Below are 24,964 nucleotides of genomic sequence, written 5' to 3'. Positions count from 1 at the left end.
GTTTTGGTTGTAATGAAGAGGGGCATATTTTGAAAGACTGTCCGAAGAAGAAGGAGGCAGCTAGGCCCAACATTCCACCAAAGCCGAAGGCGAGAGCCTTCCAGATGACACTTGAGGCTGCGAAAGATGAAGCTGATGTCGCTTCAGGTACCTTTCTCGTAAACGAATTACCTGCTCATATATTGTTTGATTCTGGAGCCAACTACTCCTTTATTTCGCATGAGTTTGGTAGAAAGCTAGCTTTGCCTATTGATAGACTAGATGATGCTTTATTAGTCGAAGTAGCTAGTGGCAAGTTTGTACCTGTTAGTCATCGTATGAAAAGCATCTTAATTGATCTGAATGGGAATAAGTTTCTCGAGGAATTATTGCCTATCGAACTAAATGGTTTCGACATCGTGTTGGGAATGGATTGGCTTAGCGCCAATGATGCCGAAATTTTATGCAAGAAAAAGATAGTTAAAGTAAACCCGCCTGGGAAAGATTCGTTTATGGTGTATGGGGACAAACGCAGAGTGAATTCTGGGATCATTTCTCTAATGAAAGCCAGAAAGTGTTTGACCAAGGGATGTACATAATATTTAGCATTCGTGATTGATGCTAAGAAAGAAAAGAAGGTGATGCAGAGTATTCCAGTGGTGTGTGATTATCCGGAAGTATTTCCCGAGGATCTTCCTGGATTACCACCTGATAGACAAGTGGAGTTCAGAATAGACTTGTTACCAGGAACCACGCCAATAGCAAAAGCACCTTATCGATTAGCACCGACGGAGATGAAGGAGCTGATGATGCAACTTCAGGAGTTGTTGGACAAAGGTTTCATTAGACCTAGTTCGTCGCCCTGGGGAGCTCCGGTGTTATTTGTAAAGAAGAAAGATGGAAGTATGAGAATGTGCATCGATTACAGAGAGCTGAACAAGGCAACAATAAAGAATAGATATCCGTTGCCGAGGATTGATGACCTGTTTGATCAATTGCAAGGTTCGAGCTATTTCTCGAAGATCGATCTTAGGTCAGGATATCATCAGCTGAAAGTAAGAGAGCAAGATATCGAGAAGACTGCATTCAGAACTAGATATGGACACTACGAGTTCTTGGTTATGTCGTTTGGACTAACCAATGCTCCAGCAGCGTTCATGGATTTGATGAATAGGGTTTGTAATCCTTTCCTTGATAAATCCGTGATAGTGTTCATAGACGACATTCTGATCTACTCGAAAAGCCAGGAGGAGCATGGCAGACACTTGCGAGAAGTGTTAGAAGTCTTGAAGAAGGAGAAGCTGTATGCTAAGTTCTCCAAATGTGATTTTTGGATTCGTGAAGTCCAATTCTTGGGTCACGTGGTCAACCAAGAAGGGATAATGGTTGATCCAGCGAAGATCGAAGCTGTGACGAAGTGGGAACAACCGAAAAGTCCCACGGAGATTCGAAGCTTTTTAGGATTAGCCGGATATTACCGAAGGTTTATCCAAGGCTTTTCTTCGATCGCTAGTCCATTGTCAGCTTTGACCCACAAAGGAGCTACTTATGCTTGGGGTGAGAAGCATCAGGAAGCATTTGAGAAGCTAAAGAAGAAGCTATACGAGGCACCGATACTTTCTCTACCCGATGGAGTTGAAGACTTCGCTGTTTATAGCGATGCATCTGGTGTTGGTTTGGGTTGTGTTTTGACCCAAAGAGAAAAGGTGATAGCATATGCGTCTCGACAGCTGAAAGAGCATGAAAAGAACTACCCGACTCATGATTTGGAGTTGGCAGCGGTAGTTTTCGCTCTGAAAATATGGAGGCATTACCTCTATGGCACGAAGTGCAAACTTTTCACTGATCATAAGAGTCTCCAATACCTCTTTAATCAGAAAGAATTGAACATGAGGCAACGACGCTGGCTAGAATTACTTAAAGACTACGACTGCGAGATACTTTACCACCCCGGTAAAGCTAATGTTGTTGCTGATGCTCTCAGTCGGAAGGTCAATCTTGAAAGGAAGAGGCCAAGAGCGTTGAGAATTGAAGTTGTCTCAACTATTGTGGAAAGTATAAGGAAAGCTCAAGAGGAGGCTTCTGAGAAAAATGACCGAAAGGAGGAACGTTTGGGTAAAACGTTGGTGTTTGGTACTAACGGTCATGGACTGAAGGTATTCCAAGATCGTATTTGGGTACCTAAGTCAGGAGGAATTAGGGATCTTTTGATGGAAGAAGCTCACAAAACCATGTACTCAATTCATCCGGGTAGCACTAAAATGTATAGGGACCTAAAACCCTACTACTGGTGGCCGACGATGAAGCTTGATGTTGCAAAGTATGTGGCTGAGTGTGTGACTTGTGCGAGAGTCAAGACACAACATCAGAAACCTTATGGGAGTTTAGAACCATTGCCTGTGCCTATGGGTAAGTGGGAAGACATTGCTATGGACTTTGTCACTAAACTGCCCAGAACAAAGAATGGTCATGACATGATTTGGGTGGTCGTTGATCGATTCACTAAGAGTGCGCATTTCATAGCGGCCAAGGAGAAATGGTCTATGGAAAAGCTTGCGAATTCTTACGTAAGGGAAATTGTGAGGCTTCACGGTGTTCCGTTAACGATTGTATCGGATCGTGATAGCCGTTTCACCTCAAGGTTTTGGAAAAGTCTACAAGAGGAAATGGGTACCAAGTTATGTTTAAGCACAGCTTACCATCCGCAGACTGATGGTCAGAGTGAAAGAACAATACAAACACTTGAAGATATGCTGAGAGCATGTACCTTGGAATTCCTAGGTAATTGGGATGAACATTTACCGTTGGTAGAATTTTCCTATAATAATAGTTTTCACTCGAGCATTAAGATGGCACCGTACCAAGCTTTGTATGGACAGAAGTGTCGTACGCCGTCTTGTTGGCTTGAGGCTGGGGAAAAGCAGTTTATGGGACCGGAGTTGGTTCATCAAACTGCTGAAAAGTTGAAAATAATTAGGGAAAGAATGTTAGCAGCTCAGGATCGTCAAAAGAGCTATGCTGACAAGAAGCGAAGACCGATAACTTTTGAGGTTGGAGATTCGGTTTTGCTTAAAGTCTCGCCGTGGAAGGGACTTATAAGATTTGGTAAAAGGGGAAAGTTGAGTCCAAGGTTTATTGGACCGTTTAAAGTCCTTCAGAGGATTGGGAATCAAGCTTACAAGCTCGAATTACCCGAAGAACTGAATGGAATTCACAACACTTTTCATGTGTGTTATTTGAGGAAGTTCACGGGAGAAGTTCCCGATATAATTCCAATTTCTGAATTGAGAATTGATGAGAACAAAAGGTTGATTGAAGAACCAGAGGCAATTGTTGACCGAAAGACTAAGAAGTTGCGACGCAAAATGGTTGGGTTAGTGCTTGTCCGATGGAAACACACGAATGGGCCGAATCTCACCTGGGAGACGGAGAGTGACATGTTGAGTCGCTATCCGCATTTGTTTGTTGATGTGTGATTCCGGGGACGGAATCATTCTAAGGTGGAGAGAATTGTAACGCCTGTGTTTCCGGGCTTGCCATTTGTAGCAATATAATAGTCTAGGTTAACCTTTGTAACCCGTTGTGAGATAATAATAATGTATTATTTGAGTATCATGTGTTTTGTGCTTAATTGCTTAATTATGTGGTTTGATTAATTAAGAATAAAAATAAGCGTCAAAATTGAAGTGTAAAATAAACTTAATATCTTTGGTTAATGTTGTAGTAATTGAAACGAGGTTTCCGAATATATATAGAACGCCCAAATCTAACTTCGTATGAGGAAGTTATGATTTCTCGAAGTTTCGGCTTAGCGGTGTGCAGCCTGTTTTACTCGATTTGAGATCGAGCGGTTGTTAGCCGAAGCAATCTAAATGAGGATCGAAGGTCTCGTTGTTGGTATCGAAGCGATAAAAAGTTAGGCGAGAATGGACGTCAAACGAAGAAGTTATGAATTTATAACGAAAGTTTCTGTCCCGGCCTATTAAAAATAATTAATAAAAATAAAGTCAAAATTAGCCGACGGAGTCTAAACGAAAGTCGTAGAGCGTGGTCTCACCTTCGCGTGGATATAAAGAACGTCGAAAACGGAGTTCGTATGAAGAAGTTATGAATTTCCGAAGATTTTTAATCATTTTGCATTTATTTTTAAATCAAAATCGGAAGCATTATCCGAAGCCGAGTCACCGGTGTGATCCGGAGTACGCCCCGCGTACGAGGTTACGCTACCGCGTACTCAGCATAGTGTCGACACTTCGGATGACGCATGCAATGACGATTTCGGACGCGTACGCGCTGCGTACGCCTGTACGCCCCGCGTACTCCGAGGCTCCAGCCTCTATATAAAGGATCCGAAGACAGCCTTCTTTGTTGTTCATTTTCTTCTCTTCTCTCTAGTCTTTTGCATCGTTTTTCGTGCCGAAGCTATCCCGAAGCCCCGGTATCATACTCTAGCCCCGAGGCAAGTCCCGAGAGCCCGAAGATCCCGAGAAGTGCGGTTCCCGAGTCGAAGCTCTGCCCGCGAGAAGTTCGATTTTTGTGAAGATCTTCCAGATCTGCTGTGGATTACTACTTCTATAAGCCGTAGTGCTGTCCGATCATCTTCTGATCAAGTGAGTGTGTAGTTATTTCTTCTAATACAATAATACGAAGTATTTTATATAAAAATACGTGCTATGTGTATATATTTGGTTGTGTTATGTGTGAATGTGTATTCACTCTCTTCTATCTTATAGATCTGCTTATTTCTTTATGAGATACGTGTTATGTGTGTGTGTGCCTCATCTGTTATGTGATATATGTGTTGATTAAAGCATGCTATACAGGTTTTCTTTAAACTATGTATACAAATGTATATTTTTATCTACTAATATGTTGGGTAGAACATGGGTAGACCGTTGGTGTGTAATAAACAGATGAGAGGCCTCGTTGTTGTTTGATTGAGTCATCTAGCGGAGTTTAGATGACGACCACTGGCTATTCTAGACAGTCTTGTGGAAACATTAGCAGGTTCGCCACCTGTAGGTGTTAATGAACTTGGGTGTTCATTCGCTGTACTCCATCCCCCTCATGGTTGCCTTATTTGACTTATATTGCTGAGGTACCCCCGAAGCATGTGTTGTCGCCCCGATGAAATATTCTTAGACTAGGTCCCTTATGTTAGTTGTTTTAGGGACATTAAAGTGAGAATAACGGGAATGGGTAATTGGGTTATTGTTGGTTGGTGAAAATTAAATATGATATTTATTGTGGGTTGAAAACCCTATATGCTCACCAGGCTCCCAAGCCTGACCCACTCAGTTTTAAATTGTATTACAGGTGGTGGCGGAAGGGCATGAGATGGATGAACCATCAAGTTGTTTTGTTTACAAGTCTGCATATGTTTATATTTGTTATATGACTTGTAATGTATTCGTTTATGCTTATTGGTCTGTATCGGAACATGACACCCCGAGTTTTGATTATAATGAAAATACATTTCTTTTATGAAATGCTTCGGTAAACAATGTTTTATCATGTTTTGTTTTTGGGAACAAATTCCGCAACTCTTTCAAATCAAAAGGATTTACTCTGAAAATATTTAAAAGCATAAATGAAAATCGGTCTTTTCTGGCCGAGATTTTGGGGATGTCACAATAATTCACCTCATCGGTTATGTGAATGTGTCACAAGATAAAGGTAATAATATAAATAGCCTAAGTATTATGCTTTTGTACTAGGATAACTAACAGTGTTAACTGAAAACATCCGTAGATGTACATTTACCTCTGTTGCTAACAGCTGGGTGTAGGAATAGTTAGTCCCTTAAAGTATACCTATAATGGTATCAACCGTTGACATCCGTGGATGTGCTTTTACCTCTATAGCTAATAGATATTCTAGGAATGGTTAATCCCAAAAAGTATCCTTTGGTACCAGGATATTAAATCCAATCTATCTCGTCGATTATATGAATGTATCACAAAATAAAGATAAGAAGGAGAATTATATGTAATAGTATCTACACATATAATATCTATGTAACAGTATCCATGTAAAAGTATTTATGTAAACGTACTCATGTAAGTGTATATATGTAAACATACTCATGTAAATGTACTCATGTAAATGTACTCATGTAAATGTGTTCATGTAAATGTATCTATGTAAATGTACTCATGTAAGCGTATCTATATAACATGTAATGTATTAGTATAAACCCATGAATGAACTGACTCTTGTGTGATTCCCTATACTTGGAATGGTAAGTAATAACTCCTAACTATACCTATAATAGTTACTAACCATGTACGTGTATAACCTGAAGTATGCCTTTGCTACTCAAAGGTACTGAAATGACTGAGGAAAACTTTTATGTATCTATATGTATACATGATATATAACTGATAGTTAAACGACCTTCGGACGGATACCCGATACCCACCAGACCACATCCCAATGGGCAAAAGGAAATAAAGCGAGTTAGCCTTCCTGAGTCCTTTAAACATTACTTATATAACTATACATATACAGGCATGCATTTGATAATATAAAAGCATAAAAGAAGTTTTGTAAAACCTTTGAAAAAGATTAATATCTAAGAAAAGATCGACTTGATGTCAGTTTATAAAACGGTTTGAAAGTATTTGTTTGATAAAACAGTTTAAGTATAAAGAAACCTTTGTTTGAAACACAATTGTAAAAGAGTTTGAAATGAAACATACAGTGTATAATAAACAGATTAATAAAGAGTTTTAAACATATAAAACGTTTATGAAATTCATTTGGAGAAATCCGTTTGGTAAAACGGTTAACGTATTATAAATCCATTAGCATGTTAGTTATTAATCACATGTGATTGATATAATAACTAACATGATTCAACTTGTATTCCCCCCTATAAAGCATTTAAAAACATGTAGAAACATTTAAAAGGTTAATTCAAGGGGTATGAACTCACCTGCAGTGAGCGGATCGGAAGGAAGTGTCGGACAAGTGCTTGGTGTCAAGTGAAGACTTAGACACACACAATGATCCTAATTACATATGAAGACATATGTATATAAACAATTAGTAATTGTAACACTAATTAAACATGTATAAACATCCTATTGCGAGGAAAATACTTTGGTCAAGTGCTAGGAGGCTAACGGGTTGCAACAAAGGAGTGCAAGGCCTCATACGGGAGTTTATGGTCCAAAGACCATGTGTGTTGGAGTTTACGGCCCAGGGAAGTAAACTCCTGGCCGTAAACTCTCAATTGGTCACCAAAAGTGGCTTAAAACTCCAAGGGCTTAAGTGGTTAAGTGTTCCAAAGCTTTAACCAAGTGTTTGGGTGGGTTTAAGGTCCTAAAATGACCTAGTATGGTGTTCACGGCCCTAGGACCACTCCCCCATGAGTTTACGGCCGTAAACTCATGGTAAGGAGTACCATTTCGTGTACTAGAGTCCCTAGTTTAATGGTGTAGGATTCTATGCTAATATCCAAGGCTTACTAGGGTGTTAGGGTGTCATTTGCACCCTTAAAAGGGGTTTACGGCCCTAAGACCAAATCCCTTGGTGTTTGCGGCCGTAATCTAATATGGACCATGGTATTTTGTGCTTTCAAGTCCCACACACATTAGGGTATGAGTCTAGACTAGTTTCACGAGGAAAGGAAGGGACTAGGGCACACTTTTGGCCATCAAAGAAGGGTTTACGGTCCAAGGTGTTCATGGGCCGTAAACTCTTTGATCTTGGTTATTCCTTGTGATTTCTTGATGTATAGACATATAACAAGCCATATTATACTCTAAGATAGAAGCACTTACGATTTGGGACGAAAGACTGAAGATCCTTGAGAGAGAATCAGGTTTTTTCTCTAATTGAAAATGGAACAAATGCAACAAATATGGCTAAGGGCCATATTTATACCCCTTGGGGTTTTTGGTCCAAAAATATCATTTGAGCCGAAAACTCCAAACTCTTGGAGTTTTGAAACTTTTAAGATGCACTTAATAGCCTAGGGCATCCTCTCTCCCGATATCTCTTAAAGTGTTAATCCTAATATGCTCAAACTTATTCCCAAAAGCGTGAAAATTAACAGGTGTTGATATGACTTCTATTGAAGCGAAGGGTTATACAAAATAGAAAATTTCAGGTTGTCACACTTTGAGTTGTATCCTTTAGTGCTTATTTGAGTTAAGTACTTAAAGGCTTAAGACACTCAACAATACAAGAAGGAACTAGCATTGCAAGTGCCTAATCTTGATGGTGGATACTTGTAGAGAAAATCATACTCTTTGATTTTTCTATCTTTATCAACACCCCAAAACGAAGTGGGTTCAAAGGCTTCAAAGGTTGTTATTCTAAAACACTCTTTGGTTGTTTTAATATCATTCTAACCTCTATAAATGGATCGTAGATGGTTTGTCTTTGTTATAAACTTAAAAATAAACTTGTTATTTTTTTAACGCTTCCGCTGATTGGTTGTTATGAAAAACACACTTATATATGGTATCAAAACCCATCAGTGGTATCAGAGCCATCTTTATACGTTAGAATGATTTTTTATATTTGATAATCCCCGGTTTTTTGAAAACAAGCGTGGCTTTATTTTGGTTAAGAAAAATCAGTATTTGTCTTCTTTGGCAACTTCTTGGTTAAAATTGTTTATTTTGATATATAACTATTTTTCATACATTCTGGTTATATAAAAGTTGTCTTAGAAAAAACAAAGAGTTGTTTATTATTATATTTGACATGTATCTTGTGTATAAACTAGCCATTTGGAGCTTTGTGGTATGTTTGGTTGATATTTATTTATTCATAAGATGTAATAGATAAATAAGTATTTTTTTTTCATTTGTTTGATTTGTTGTAATAAATTAGTTAGACTAGCGGTATTTCTTTTTAAATGTAACAAGATGAAGAAATGACCACATTGAAGATGAATTAACCATTTGAGACCATAATCCCAACCATAAGCTTCTACCGTTGGTCTTGGGCTTAATTATAGTCTTAATGGTTTAAATGCAACAACTTTTAGAACATGAAGATTTGAAGTCCTTTTTGCAAGCAAGAGTTGACAAGGAAAGTAGGAGCTTGAAGACCTTTTGAAGTGTCTCTTAAGTCCTTTAGGAAAGACTTAATAATTCTTGTGACGGCTCAAAAAAATTATTACTACACATGACTTGGTTTATAAACATTATAATGCATGCATGTGATGTTTATTTTATGTTATTGTATGTTATGTTTTGTGTATGAAAATGAGTTTAAATGTCAAACAACAGTTTCACACAAGATAATATCATTTGGAGTTTGAGTAAAAAGTATTTAAATTATAACATAAGATGTTTATAAATGAATATTAAAAAAACGTTTGTATCGGTTACAGTTTAACCAGTTTAAAATCGATTTTTTGTTAAAAATAGCTTTATTGTAAAACTTATAAATACTCAACTTTAAAATAATAAAAATGTTTTAAAAGTTGTTTAAATATGATACAAACTCCATGTTTTTTATAATATATAAGGGGTTTTTATTAAAAATACAAAAATTGGTTTATAGCATATAACTAGTGATTATTTTTTAGGTCAAAACTTAATATATGATATTGGTGTTTTAAAAATAACGCAACATATTGATATTAAGTTTTATGCATGTCAAATAAGATTTTAAACATAAGTATAATCATCCAAGTTTTTTTTTTTATCAAAGTATGACTTTCATCAAAAGATGCATAAAATTGAGTTTATAAAATAAAATTAATACAAGTTAGGGCTAACCCACTTGGCTAACATGGAGGTTGCTAATCTAACAACTAACTAGGAGGTCCGGGGTTCAAACTCAGGCAGATGAGCCATTTAAATTGTTCGTCATTTCAAAAAATAAATAAATAAAATAAAATAAAATGAGTTTATTCTGCAAATTCATGATGTCATAAGTTTTTGATTGTTAAAACGAGATTTAAAATTGTAGTTTTAGAACTCATCCACAACTCTAAGGCGTTGTTTGTTTTTTCTAAAAAAAACTTCTTTTAGCCACTTATTGCTGCACCACGCAGCAGACGCACAACTATTTGTTTTTCCGAAGACTTATGACTTAAAAATTGTCGCATGTGTGTTGCGTGGCGTAGCACTTGACCATCTGCTTCAAATCTCTTCACATCTTACTTTAACTTATTGCAGCAGTCTGCAGATGTTAAAAAACAAACAAACTTTTTATTACATGTTGCAGTCGTTTGGTCCCCTTCTTCTGCTACAAAGGGTTGCAGAGGTGGTTCGCAGACTTCAGACATTTTCGCTTCGAAAAAAGAAAGGACACCTAAGTCTTAAGTATAAAATAAAGTTTTATTAAGACTACTACTAGTTCTTAAATCCGATCTACGACTAAACTTTAAAATAGCAGATTTTAGTTTATAATTGATTGCGGCTAATGGCATATAAAATTAAGTTTAATTTAGAACCTAAAGAACCTTATAAAAAGTTATATGAATTTCATAAAAGGGTACATTAATTGTTGGATGCAACAATATTTATGAGACCATGTTTATATAAACTATAATTGTAAAATACATATAGAATATTTTCTTAAAAATGCAAGCCATTGTCATCTTTTTGAAGAACACTCAATATCATTTGTATGGTCTTAGTGGCATAGGGTCACCTGGTTATTAGGATTGTTTTATGATGTTCAGGGTATTTTTGTAGTTTCCGGTATGTAAAGGGTCACCTTGTCACTAGTTAGTTGTAATACCACAAGTTGTTTCATGTAGAATGAATTGATTGGAATCTTATGTGATAAAGGTCACATAAGCGTAAGAGGTCTGAGGCATAGATGGGATAAACATGCCAAGTTAATAAATAGTTTTTTAGGATCCCATTATCTAGGAGTTACATATCATATGCAATCAGTAATCGCTACCTACCGAGTTTGATTAAGTTTATGGGATAAAAGTCACCTAACCATTTACTTGTTTCATTACTTAAATGCTAGAATTTAGTAAAATAATGTTTTTAGAAACAATTGAAGGTATCAATTTTTAAATACTAAAGATTGAAAATATTAAATAAAAATTTATTAAATTTTGTTAATAATTGTTAATACTCTTACACCCTACAAAGCCTCTCTCTTGTTGAGTTTTAAGAGACAGTAACACTTGATGGTTGTAATTTCTATAACTGGTATAATATCTTGAGGTTCTACCTTAAGGATAAATAGAAAATATATATACTCAAATATCTGATACCTGAATAAACTCTGCAAGCCATTCACTCTAATGATGATACTTTGATGGAAGTATTATTGTGATGATATTGATGTTGGATTAATGTCTAAGTCTATAACTATTTTGGTATGTACTTGACCCGATTGTGCATGGTCCTTTTGGGTTGCCTTCACCAAAGCGACTTGATAGGATGAATTATGGAGAGAGAGGATTAATTATGATTTATTAATATATTATGAGAATAATATATTAAAGGAGAAATCATATTGTTTAATTAATATTAGTCAATAATTAATAAGAACTAATTTTGTGGCTAAAAGAGATTAATTAAATAAAGGGGACTAGAACTGTCAATTGTATGATAGTTGAATATTGAGCTAATGGACTCCATAGAGGATGGAGTGGAAGAATTCTATGGGGAATCCCATTAGAAATTGTCCAAGGCCTCTAAGGAGGGAGTCCATGGGTTGCTTAGGGCCTAAGCAGTCAAATTAGGGTTTCCTTGTTAGATAACCCTAATAGCCTCACTATTTAAGGATCCCTAGAGCACCAAAAACGTGTCCAAGAGTTTCCTTAGGGTTTCCACACGTTTTGGGTGCCTCCTCTCTTATCATTCTTCATCCTCTTGCTCTTGGTGTTTGTGAGCCATTAGAGGAGTGACACTTGTGACTCTAAGCTTTCTGAAGCCATTACAAAGGAGGATTTGTGATTATTATTGGTACATAACAATCAAGGTAAGATCTAAAACCCCATTCTTATGTTAATATGATTAATTGTATGCTAGATCTAGGGTTTATAGCTTTGGATATTCAATTGCATGTTCATTAGACAAACTAGATCCAAAAGCTTTTAGGGTTTGCATGTACACCATAGGAATGATGTTTTGCTCAAAACCCAACAATTGATGTGTCTCATATCATACTAGAGTAATTAACATTGACTTGCAGAAAGTATTGGATAATTATGAAACATATCAGATGTCTCATCAAGTGAAACAAATATTAATTATGGACAGTAGAATGAGCTTTAAATCTGTTCAAGTATTGAATAAAAGGAAGTCTAATAGATTGCGTACTCAAATAGACTTAGAGTTTAGTTAAAGGAAATAAAACATAAACCCAAAATTCAAGAAAGGATCTAAATGATTAATGTGGTTTCTATTGTGAACAAACTAGACATTAAAAGAGGAACCGCTCTTCTTATCTCACCAACGTGATGAAGTCTGGCTTGACCAAGACTTTAGATAACTAAATGATAAAACTATTTTTTTCATCATTCGCTTGAGTACGTTGTACTTCAACTGGCACTAATAATTGATATTATGTGCTGATGATTGGAATAAATTGTCAACTGATTACAAATGAATGCTATTTCGTGTTGAAGACATAACACCTGATGTTATAGTCTTTCTTTAAACAATAAATGTCTTTGTACCTATTCTTATAGGAACATGTAACAATTGAAATTTTTGAATAAATTTAGATTTACTTATCGTTTAATGGATATTCACGTTCATGTTCTGAAATGATGTATTTTGTGTTAAAAAATATTTTCTCATAATGTCATTTATGAAGCAAATCTTTAAGCTTTCATTAAATTGATAGTTTTGATCATAACACCTTACTAATCAAATGATAATCTATTCAAACTTATCTATGTGATAATCATCACGACTTTATAAATATGAAACACATATACCAACTTCAAAATGATGGAATTTTAAAGGGAAATGAGCTTGATTCATTTTATATATGTGAATCCTATTTATATGAGAAGATGATCTGTAAGTGTATTTATGTATTAGTAGTTAATAAACAAAAGGCTTCATAGAGAATTATGCATAAGTGATGTACGTAATCTTTTCAATCCATGAATAGATTTGGTGATAGATACTTAATCAATTTCACTGATGACTTTTATTCGTTATTATTGAAACCTTTGATTTGCTCAAATTATTTCATAGTGAAGATTGAAATACAGCTTAATGAGACCATCATTAACCTTTCGTTGTGATAAAGAAAAAGAGTTTTGTAAACCAAGTCTTCATGGAACATCCTTGGAGTTGTGGAATTGATTCACATCTTATTTTGGAAAAAACACTCACTCGTCATTAGTATGGTTCTTGTGGCACATGATCACCTGGTCACTTGGATCTATCTTTTGATGATTGAGGTAGCCTCCAATTCTCTAGTGAGATAGGGTCACATTCCCACTGGTTGAATGGCGATAGCACAAATTTTTGAAGAGGATAAAATATTAACATTTCAATCTATTATATGACGTTTTAAAAGAACTATTTACTTTATACAAAAATTTTGAATTATGCTCATAGCAACAAAAAGAATATATATATATATATATATATATATATATATATATATATATATATATATATCCAAACAAGTGGATTGAATACTTTCATTAGACTAAGGATGAAATGGTTTATCCTTATCTAAAATATGTAGAGTTATAGAGCTTATGTTAGACAATAAGCTTAACCAGTATAGCATCTACTGACTGTATTTACGTAGATTATCCTAAATGATTGTTTAGGATGAAGTTTCTACTAATCCCACTAATTTTCATTCCATAAGACAAGTGCTTAGAAAGTTCTTTTCCTAAGTTGGAGCCATATTGAAATTTAAGAGCTAAAGAACCATAAACTAAATGCATCATTGGTTTGAACTAGCAAGTTTTCAAGTGATGTTGAATCTGCTAAATAGTTTATTAAAAACTAATGAAACATATAGAGATGCACTCATGTATGATTATCAAGTACGGGATTGATTAATCTTCCTCGATATATTACGAATATAAAGAGTTAGTGAGTTTTCAAAGGAGAAAACATACATGAATGAAAATCCTTCCGGATTTAAGCTAACATCTCAAAGTAAGAATCTTCTTTCTTATATGTTAATTACATAGTGTTATTTAATTATAAATCAAGATGACTCTTGTGTTTTCTACAAAGCTAGTAGGAGCGTAGTGACATTCATAGTCTTATATGCAGTCAACATACTAATTCTTGGAATAAAGATCTATATAGATAGATCATGGTAACTTAAATAATGAAGTAAAATTGCATTGATTGTCAAGGATGTTAATGAGCTTAAGATATAAGACTCTGAGAGTTTATCCTGTCAAATACCACATGACATGATTTTGATCACTCCTCAAAATCCTAGTACAGTGTTTTAAACTGGATAACATGATTGTAATCCATATGTTGCTGCAATTGGATTAATAATATATGTAATGATTATGTATAAAGGCCAAATAAGTTCTATGCTTGGAGCATGTCGAATGATACCAATATAATCCAAGAACAAGTCATGGCGTGACATATAGGGACATTTCTAAAGTACTTTCAAGAACTAGAGAAATATTCTTAATCTGCAGAGTGTTTAAAAGAAACTTATGTTTAAAGCTATTACACATGTGCTAAACTTCCAAGTACATTGAGCTGATTCACAATCACAATTGGGCATGTCCTCATTATGAATGAATAGAAAGTTACATGTATAGTGTTTCCATGTAGATTTTAATTATACTTACACATCCGAGTTAGAGTACATTGTGGTTTGGAGAACCACATACAAAGTTGCTTGATGTATAGTTCATTATGACTATGAGTAATCCTATTACGCAAGTATTGGTATTTAAGTCATATTCAAGCATCTAATACATTATGAATAGTTTTATGCATATACGAGTTATATATATATATATATATATATATATATATATATATATATATATATATATATATATATATATATATATAACTAAAATTGTTGGTATTCGCAAAGTTTATGCAAATCAAGTTTGTCAAATCTACTTAACAAGTATCATTCATTAGCTAATGCATGAAAGTCAAGCTGGTGCTATAAGGCCTTGTTGATATAAGTAGATGTATTTGGCTGAAATTTAGTATTTGGATATTGGAACAATACAAGAAAAATATATTCTGATGAGTTGAGATATTGGAAATAAGTATTTAATTAGATGATTGTTCTGTTTTATATTAGCATGTTTAAATCCTTGAATAAATATATTATTCTAAATATCCATTGCTATTCATAGTTATGGGAACATCTATGAGGTAAGACTAATATGAGTGGATTTGTTGATTCTCATGAATATGAGAATAGCAAGAGTTGCTACCAACTTCATGGATACTTGATTAGGAGAATAAGTATTAGACCTTACCCCCATCAAAATCACTTTATGGATCGTAGTCATGAGTGATGTTTTGATCAAGGTTGTATCTTTGTATTCTTAGACCTGAGATACATATTTGGGACTTGAATTGTAGGAATTGTTGTACTTTGAAAAGGTTTAATATTGTTCTGTAAAAGGCAATTATAAGGGTCATTATTGGGTTTGAGATGAACTGCATTGATGGGAGTATGTAGTCACTATGAGATTTGTTATTCTTATTCGTTGAGAGTTATACATCTAAGGCCTTACTCAAAGTTGAACACTAAATGAGATTGATCGTGATCCATATCTCATGTTCAACAGGATGTCTGAAACAAAGGAATAACTGATACCGCACCTTTAGTAACAATTGTAGCTTAACACTCTTGGAATTGGTTGTTTATAATAGGACACCCTTCATATGTTGTTAGGGGCAGTAGCCCATTACTAGATGCCAACTACTATCTATGTGAGTTTGTAATAAATCTTCTGCAAGTGGGAGATTTTTTGAATCTATATGCCCAGGAATCATTATTAAGTAATATTGCTAATAATATATGATCTTATAAGGTCACACATTTATCGAGTTGTTATATTTTTATATTTATTATTAATATGATTATTAATAAATAATGTCAATTATTGTATTTAATTAGTGAATAATTATTGTTTTGTGAAAATAATAATTAAAAGAGAGTATACTAGTTATTATATTATATGATATGATTTAATAAGTCAACTACAAAGTTTTGGACTAGTTGAATCCTTTTGTCTTTTACCAAAAGACAAATTTTATATTTTATAAATTTTGAGTTTACAAAATTTAAACAATCCTTCTATTTTACCATTTTATATGGTAGGACAATCATTACTATGAATGATGTGAATGATTCTTTGATGTCCAAGTAATTGAAAAGAATCATTCACATCAATCCAACTACCTAAGAGTATACAAATGTTGTTTCTGATACAACTTGTTCGGCATAGAATTGTTATGATACTTGTCACATAATTTCTCCCAAAGCGTATATGCGCTCATTTGATCCACGCCCTCTTTTAGTACTTTGTCTATCAAACTCAACATAATAGCGGTATGCGCTCTTTCAAAAATATCCACCTTCCTTTCATCCGTTATGTCCTTTGGAAGTTTCTCTTCTCCTTCCAGTGCCACTATATATCCTTGTCGAACCAAAAGAGCCTTCATCTTCACCTTCCACAAAATGAAATCATTTGAATCATTGAACTTCTAGAAATCGAAATTGTGAGGTTCCATCTTCAATCAACAGAAACACCAGCCGCAACTCTAATACCACTTGTTAAGGAAAACAGACGATACTTGTCAATAATCAAAACAAATATGATATCACTTTCCAGGTTATGAAGACCCTTGTTACCAAGTAATGTAGATAACACACGAAACCAAAAGAACACAAAGACACAATATTTATGTGGTTTGGTCAGGGTGACATACGTCAACCGGCAAAATAGAGTATTCTTTATTTAAGAGCTCTCAAATAAAGATTACAAGTACAACCAACAGAGATTCGACCTACTTACGAATGATACAAAAGACATACCAAATGACTTAGCAGGCATCCTATTTATAATGAAAGGATCATACCTAAAACCCTAATAAGCCAAGCCCATTGACCTGTAGGCCCATAAATGGTGTCAACCAATCATAATCTGCCATTTATTAGCTTCTCGAACATTCTTTTTGGTGCCACATCATGATGCAAGAGTGACACATCAAGGTCCATTGTGGCACATCTTGATGCAAGAGTAGCAAATCAAGATCACCATGGCACATCAACCATTATAGTGGCACGTCATGAAAAATTCATTGAGCATCTTTAACTTCTGAGCATCTTTGGACAATTGCAAAATTCATTGAGCATCTTTAACTTCTGAGCATCTTTGGACAATCTTGAGCATCATAGTGAACATCACAACATAAGTAGCACATCACGGATACCATGACACATCAAGGAACACAAGTGACACACCTCCTTCACATAGTGGCACATCCAAGCATAGAATGACACAACTAAATCATAGATAACACGTCCATGCACCAGGATGCTCGATTCCACTCCCAGGTGCTTTATACACCCTTTTAGAAGATTGGTTCCTTTGTCACTTGATCCGTTTCTTAATAATAATAACAATAATAATAATATTTAAACAAAAAAACCTTCTATGTTCCATACATTCAAGTTGAAGATAATATAATATTCGTACCACTTAGTTGCCAGCTTGCTAGTTGCTACCTTAATCTTCATTCCGGACTATTTAATTAGTACAAAGTTTATTATTAATGTTTGTAGTTTAGTTATTCGTCCAAGTTAAAATGTTCCAATCAAGAGTTTTATTAATCATAATTAATAATATGATTACTAAATGTCTAAATTAGGTTGCTTGATGTACGTAAAGGGGGATGAATGGTTCTATTTCATTTAATCAATCATTCAAAAATTAACAATGATTCCTAATAAATGTCAACATTGACATCTGTCAAAGCAAAAATGAAACAATTTCATCATTCTAATAATATGATATATTATCTTATTAATAATCTTTAAAAGGTTAATCATCATATCATATTAACTTTTTATAAAATAGTTTGAAGTCTAATAATTAAGCCCTATGTTTGTTCAATGTTGAGAGCGTCCACAGGGAAAAATACGACTGATCATCATACCATATTAAAGTTGTATAAAATAGTTTGAAGTCTAATAATTAAACCGTATGTTGGTTCAATGTTGAGAGTGTCCACAAGGAAAAATACGAAAAATCATAACTATATGATTTTATTCAAATTTCGGATAAGAACATGTTAAAAAGGTTCATTTGAAGAAACAAAGAGCCGAAAAGTTTCTAAAAAAGATACATTGGATTCGTTCCAAAGAGTTTCGAAATTTTAGGTTTTAGAAAATTGAACTACAATTTCATTCGTTAGTATGAGCTTCTGGTTTTTTTTATTAAACAAAAAACTGTCAATACAAAGTTACTTGAAATAACTTTTTGAGCTTTGTACTATAAGTTTTTATGTCATTTTAAACATTTGAAAGCTAACATTTACTTAGCCAACATTTATGTATAAAAAAAAAACCAAAGGACTTTTGGCCTAATATATGCTAAAAAATAACTATTTCAAATCAGAGGTTATGAGTTTAAATTTCACTATACGACTCGGGGGAATGGCTGCGTTGCCATATAGGCAGAGGAACACCGCCACCCCTATGCAGTCTTGGGTGCGGTTTAACTGCACCTCTCCCCGTTTCTACCGTGTTTTCTTATTGCTAGCCACAATGTGATTAATCAACGGTCAAATAATATATTTATTTATTTTACCTATATATTATTTATTTATTTATTTATTTTACCTATATATTACTTATATATAACCAATCCTTTTTTATTAAACCTCACCCAACTTTCTTCATATTTTACCACCTTTTTCTTAAATAAAATTCAAGATGTATTCCTCCAACAACCTAAAAGAAAACACTCATTAGAAAAACCAAAACCCCAGGACCTTTGTATGAACAATAGTGTTTTTTTATGTAAGTTTTTAATCATTTCATATGTGTTTTTTTTAATGTTGAAGGTTTAAGTTTCAAGTTTTTTTTTCTAATTTTCTAGGATTTCTTTAATGTCATATTATATATATATATATATATATATATATATATATATATATATATATATATATATATATATATATATATATATAATTTGAAGTAATGAAATGTTATGTTTTTATTATAAAAATAAAGTTTAAAAAAAAATAATAATAATAAAGAGTGTGGCACACTCCTTGGCTGTGACAATTTTGTGATGAAATGTAATGTGACATGTATATGGCAGTGTAACATTGCTCTCCGCCCTAAGACATATATGATACTTTAGGAGGGGTTAATTATCATTTCAAATAAAAATAAAAAAATAAAAAAATAAAAAAAAACCTTATGTAAAAATAAAGCTAAAACTTCTAACTTATAACGGAACTACTAGTTACCAACTTTTAGTTATCAGTTAGTTTTATCAAAATATATAATTTATTATATTATTGTAGATTCATGTTAACGTTGTTTATATCTAAAAAATATAATCGATATTTCTTAGTCAAAATACTCAAAATGTATGTTTTCGTCATTATGTCTAAAAAGCTTAAAATATTTTGGTATAATAAATAGTTTACGATGTATAAGTGGGAATCATGTTTAGAAAATTGTTAATATTATACAATGTACAAGTAATTGTAAAAGTCGATGTTGCATGGTGAAAATATTACTGACATTGCATTAATACGGATAGTTTAATGTAACGGATTATATGACTCACAGTCGAGAATTTTACTTTATGATATGTTATAAAAATAGGTCAAGGGGCAACATGGAGCACCCATCTCATCAACGACATCACATTTAATTTTTTAGAACAAATATACCGTCTATTTTATTCATGAACTACATCTTATGTCCATTACGAATACTTGAATTATCTTCATATGCTTGATGAACATCTTTCACCAACATATGATATCAGTCGACTACGACCTCCTTAGTATATCATATTTAATTGACAAATCATTTAAATAAAACTGATTAATAGACTTTTACCATATATTTAGATAAAACTCATATAAACCATAATATGTATTTTTTCTAAGCAAAAATATAATACAAGGATTTTGCCGTTTATAGATGTATTGTGTGTTCATTGGTATTTTTCTAAATAAACTATTAATAGTGTTTGATTTACGCGTTACTCTTTTATGTGTTTCAACCCTTGAAGGTCGTTAAGGAAATTTTTAATGAAAACTTATGGATAATTAATCACAAACACACAATAAATAAATAGGAACATCTTTCTTGTCGACTTGTATCTAAGAGTTTTGAAATATTACATTAAAAGGATAGATAGCTTCATCCTGCAATGTTCGATCGGCTTGAAGATTCACAGAAAAGCATATTGAAACTCCAAGATTAGAATTTTGAGCATGTAGAGGACAGAGATGGCAAGCAATATGCCCAATGTCATAGAGGGTACTCAATCACCCATTGTTACACTTTTCACATTGTGCCCGATTTCTTTGATGATTCCAGCACATTCATGTCCGATTACCATTGGTCTTTTCACTATGAAATTTGCAACTCGCATGTTCTAAATAATCAATTGTAATCAATGAATTGAATTAATTAAGCATTTGTCTGAATACGAATTAAACTCGAAACTCCTCCTTTTTAATCATCAAACTTGAAGATTGTACATGGGCTAAATTCTCAAGCCTCATTTGTGCAAATCAAATACTTCTTTTTTCTGTCCGCCAGGTGTTCGATAAAACATCAAAATGAGTTTTTCAAGTGTTGGAGCCATTTTAACAAGAAGATGTAGAGTCTCTTCATGGTAAGGTTTTTCATTGTGCACTCCAACCTTTTGTTGGAGTGTCACATTTTACTTTGGATTTTTGCTTCTTATTCCGAGCCTCCCCTTGAGGCTTTAATAAGATTTGTTTGTGTGTTTATGGCGTATTCTAATACATACGTGAGCGGAACTTGGTCGTGTCCTTTTCGGGGGTTTCATTGTTTCCCGAACGGTGAAGTATGCGGTAAGGGGAATTCTCGTATGATTTCTCATATCAAGAGCTTGAGCCTCCCTACGGATGAGCATAGAGCTGTGTTGTGAGAGGCTATTTCTTTAGACCTTGGACCGTTTATGTCAGTGGCAGCAACATTGAATGGGTTTGTTCAATGGATATGTGGGGATTGTATGAGTCTACATGACCTAAGCCACTCGTCTCGCTACTCAGACGGTCTTGTTAAATTTAATGTCAATGTTGATGACATGAGCGGGCATATTGTCGGTATTCAAAAGCTGCCACCTAATGAACCAAAGGTCGGCCTCAATGAGGGGTTGGTGTTGGATGCACAACTCCTTGATCTTGTGTTTAAGCTACCTATCACCACAATCAAAATCATCCCTCATAACTGTTGTATGAATTTATGTCAGGCTTTGAAAGCAGGTTTTACCAAGATGGTTGCTCATCTCAGATTCGTTAAAGCATGGGTTACATTGTTAATTCTTCCTAGGTGTACTCTTCAGGTGTTCAGGCCCAAGAATATGCAAGAAATTAGGTCTCGGAACAAGAAGTCCTTGCAACATTCCATAAAGGAACCTCGTGTGGAGAGATGGGTTAAGAGCTCAACACATTTTGGATACTCTTTGTGGAGGGTGTTCAACTATAGTCAAAACCCTCCTACGTGCTATTACATGTGTGGTTAATCTATGGCTAGGGGGAAGATACCCTTGGAGTTTGGTAGAATTTGTTGCCTCTGCTCCTCTTACACCGCTCTTAAAACCTGACAAGGGAATACGACCTATTGTAGTAGGCACTATATGGAGACGTTTGGTTTCCAAGATGGATATAAACGGTGTTGGTAAAGAATGGCCAATTATCTCAATGATATTGATTTCGGGGTCGGGGTGTCGGGTGGTGTTTAAGTCGTATTACATAGCGCAAACAAGGTGTTGATTGAATGACGGGTCTCTTTCCATACTTACCATGGACTTCTCTAATGCCCTTAACCTTGTTGACAAATTCATATTACTTCATGAGGTCAGATTGAGGTGCCCTTCTATTTCCTTGTGGGTAGAATTCCTATATGGTCAAGCAGCAAGGTTATATCTAGGAGACACACATATCTGGTCTACTACTAGAGTTCAACAAGAAGACCCTTTGGGAAAAGCTCTCTTTTAACTTGTGTTGCACCCGCTCTTGCATAAAGTTAGAGACTGATATTGCCATATTTATACCTATTTTTAGGCAATATTTAAGTACATTTTTATTAATAAGTTGATAATATGTTTAGAATAATGGTACTTATGACTTTAAATTGTTATTTTCTGTCAATTAAAAGTATTTTCAAAGAGAGGGACCAAAAGTGACAATATGTAGAACATGAGAGACTTGGAACACAAGAGATGAATAAATCCACGAAAATTACTAAACCCACGACGTGGCAAAGCCAGCCACGACGTGGCATGAGAATTCTAGAAGATAAAGATCGCGTTATGGAGGAATCCTTACCCGGTAAGGATAACTTGGAGCCCACGACGTGGCCTGGATAGCCACGACGTGACGCGAGATTTTGGAGATTATTTAAGCATTCTTGATCATTACGAAGAGGGGACTTTTGGCTGAAAAAAGGAGTTCCAGAAAGCGATTTTGAGCGGAAGAAAGGTTCTGGAAAAAGGTTTTCAACACCAAAAAGAGTGAAGGTCCATATTTTAGTTAATTAAGAACATGTTTTCTATCACTTCAATTTGTGTTAGTTTGTTAGTTGCTATGATGAGCAGTTGAATCTAGCTACTCTTGTTTAGCTAGATGAAGCTTCCAACTTATGAATAGCTTAATTTTTATGGATTTATCTAGTTGGTAAAATTGCTTGTGTTTGATTTGTATAACCTAGCATGCTTATGTTTGTTTCTCTAATTGCTTGATTGCATGTTCTATGTAGCTTAGTGACCATTAACTGCATGAACTTGTTTATCTAATGATTTAGTGAACATTGAATTGTTAGAGCTAGGATTGACCAATCTTAGTTAGTAATTAGAGTAAATAATTAAGCTTAGCTATGCTAGAGAACGTGTATTGTGACTATAATTGCGTTTATATAACAAATCTTACATAACATATTTACATTCATAATTAGTTCTATGTTTAATTGTGTGTGAACATACATGGTTTGACATGAATTAGTTAATTATTGGTAAAGTTAGAACTAAATTACTAATACAATTAAAACCAACTTGATAATCCATAATCATTAGCTAGCCATAAGGAAGAAGTGGATTCAAACTAGACAAGAGTGTGTTTTTACTTATTGAATTTGAGTTAAGTTCGTCTGATCTTGTAAAATCAGATAAAACCCCTTTTAAACTTGTTAATAATTAGGTTAATTTAATAGTAAGTAAATTAATTAGTAACACCGTTCCCTGTGATCGACACCCGACTTACCCAAGCTATACTGTAATCTGACTAGGTACACTGCCTATAAGTGCATAGTTAGTTTAAGTTTGTTAGGTTGTAAATATTAAAATTAGTGGTTACTTTTGTGCACATCAGAGACAGTTGCATGTTTTTCTCCATACATGGTACCTTGATGATGGCACACTTATTGGAGATTTTGACGAGGTGGCCAAAGCGTTAGACATCAATAAGGTTATTGGCCCAAAATTTGGCCTTTAGGTGAATATAAAAAACCGAGCTCTTTGGCCCTCGTGTGATGGTAGGAAGCTGCGTGAGGGGCTATTCTCAGTTGGTATCGGGAGGACGCCATTAAGGGTGAAACTTCTCGTGAGAGCTGTTAGTAGAGATTCTAGTTTCATTAGCAGCTTAGGTATAAAGAAAGTTGAAAACGTTGTGAATTTGATGTGCCTTCTTCCACAATTGGCAGACCCGCAGAGTGAGCTCCTTTTATTTCGGTCTTCTATGGGTATTGCTAAACTTTTATTCGGGTTGAGGACGTGACAACCCATTTACATGGAACAGACGACATTTTTCTTCGATAATGGGTTATGCGGGGCAATTGAGGACATTGTGGTTTGTGGTGGCCCTTTCTTTGGCGACTTGCTTCCCTACCCATTCAGTTTGGTGTTTTGGGTTTATACTTAGCATTAGAGGATACGTCATATGCTTTTGTTGCGTCAAGTTCATCCTTGAGGCACAAGAGCAATTTTGAGCACTTGGATCAAATACCCATCCAAACTGAATCCGAATACGATACCGAGCCGGAATTTGAAGAACATACGAGTGAACCCTAGAACGAGCCAAGGAATGAGATGGCAACAATTGAAGAGATGTCCATGGGAGCTTACAAGAAGCAGATCCGAGAAGATGTGGGTCCCGGTTTAGTCCAACCCGCAATACCTGCCACTGCCACTTTCGAGTTGAAGGCGCACATATTGACTGCAATGAAGGATATCCCATTTTTTGGGAAAGATCATGAGGATGCTTTTAAGCATCTAGATGAAGTCAACGACATTGCAGATTACTTCAATGTCCCAAATGTCAACAAAAACACCGTCTTGCTTAGGATGCTTCCCATCACTTTCAAAGGAGCTGCTAAGGAGTGGTTAAAATCACTTCCACCGGGTACAAATACCACTTGGGCTCAAATGCGTGAGCAATTTCTGGATCAGTTTTGCCCGCCATCCAAGATAGCCAAACTCAAGAAGGCAATAGCCCACTTTGAGCAACAGCCAGGGGAGTCATTATACGAAGCATGGGAGCGGTACAAGGGCTTGCTCAGAAATTGCCCTCAGCATGATCTAAATGTGCAACAAGAGATGTCAATCTTCTATGATGGGGTCAATGTTATGACGAGACAACTCCTTGACTCTCAAGGACCTTTGACAAAGAAAAATCCAAGGGAGGTCAAGGAGCTGATTGAAGAATTCGCGAAGCACTCTCGCGAATACCGCAACCCTAGGCAAGATGGAATCAAAGGCGGTGGAGGGGCCCAAACTGAAGAAATAGCAGCTGTAATGGCTATGTTGAATAATTTGGATCGAAGGATAACACAAATGGACCAG

The 24,964-nt window shown here is 34.8% G+C and overlaps 1 non-coding gene across 1 annotated transcript; it reads right to left on the bottom strand.

The window, feature by feature from the left end:
• Positions 1–24,595: 24,595 nt before the first annotated feature.
• On the bottom strand, positions 24,596–24,702 carry LOC111914328 (small nucleolar RNA R71). Its single transcript, XR_002857770.1, has one exon. It is a non-coding gene; the product is annotated as a small nucleolar RNA R71 (small nucleolar RNA).
• Between the last annotated feature and the right edge of the window lie 262 nt (positions 24,703–24,964).

Source organism: Lactuca sativa, chromosome 8 (assembly GCF_002870075.4).
Source record: "Lactuca sativa cultivar Salinas chromosome 8, Lsat_Salinas_v11, whole genome shotgun sequence".
In the NCBI taxonomy this organism is placed as follows: Eukaryota; Viridiplantae; Streptophyta; class Magnoliopsida; order Asterales; family Asteraceae; genus Lactuca; species Lactuca sativa.
This window is presented reverse-complemented; position numbering and strand designations above follow the sequence as displayed.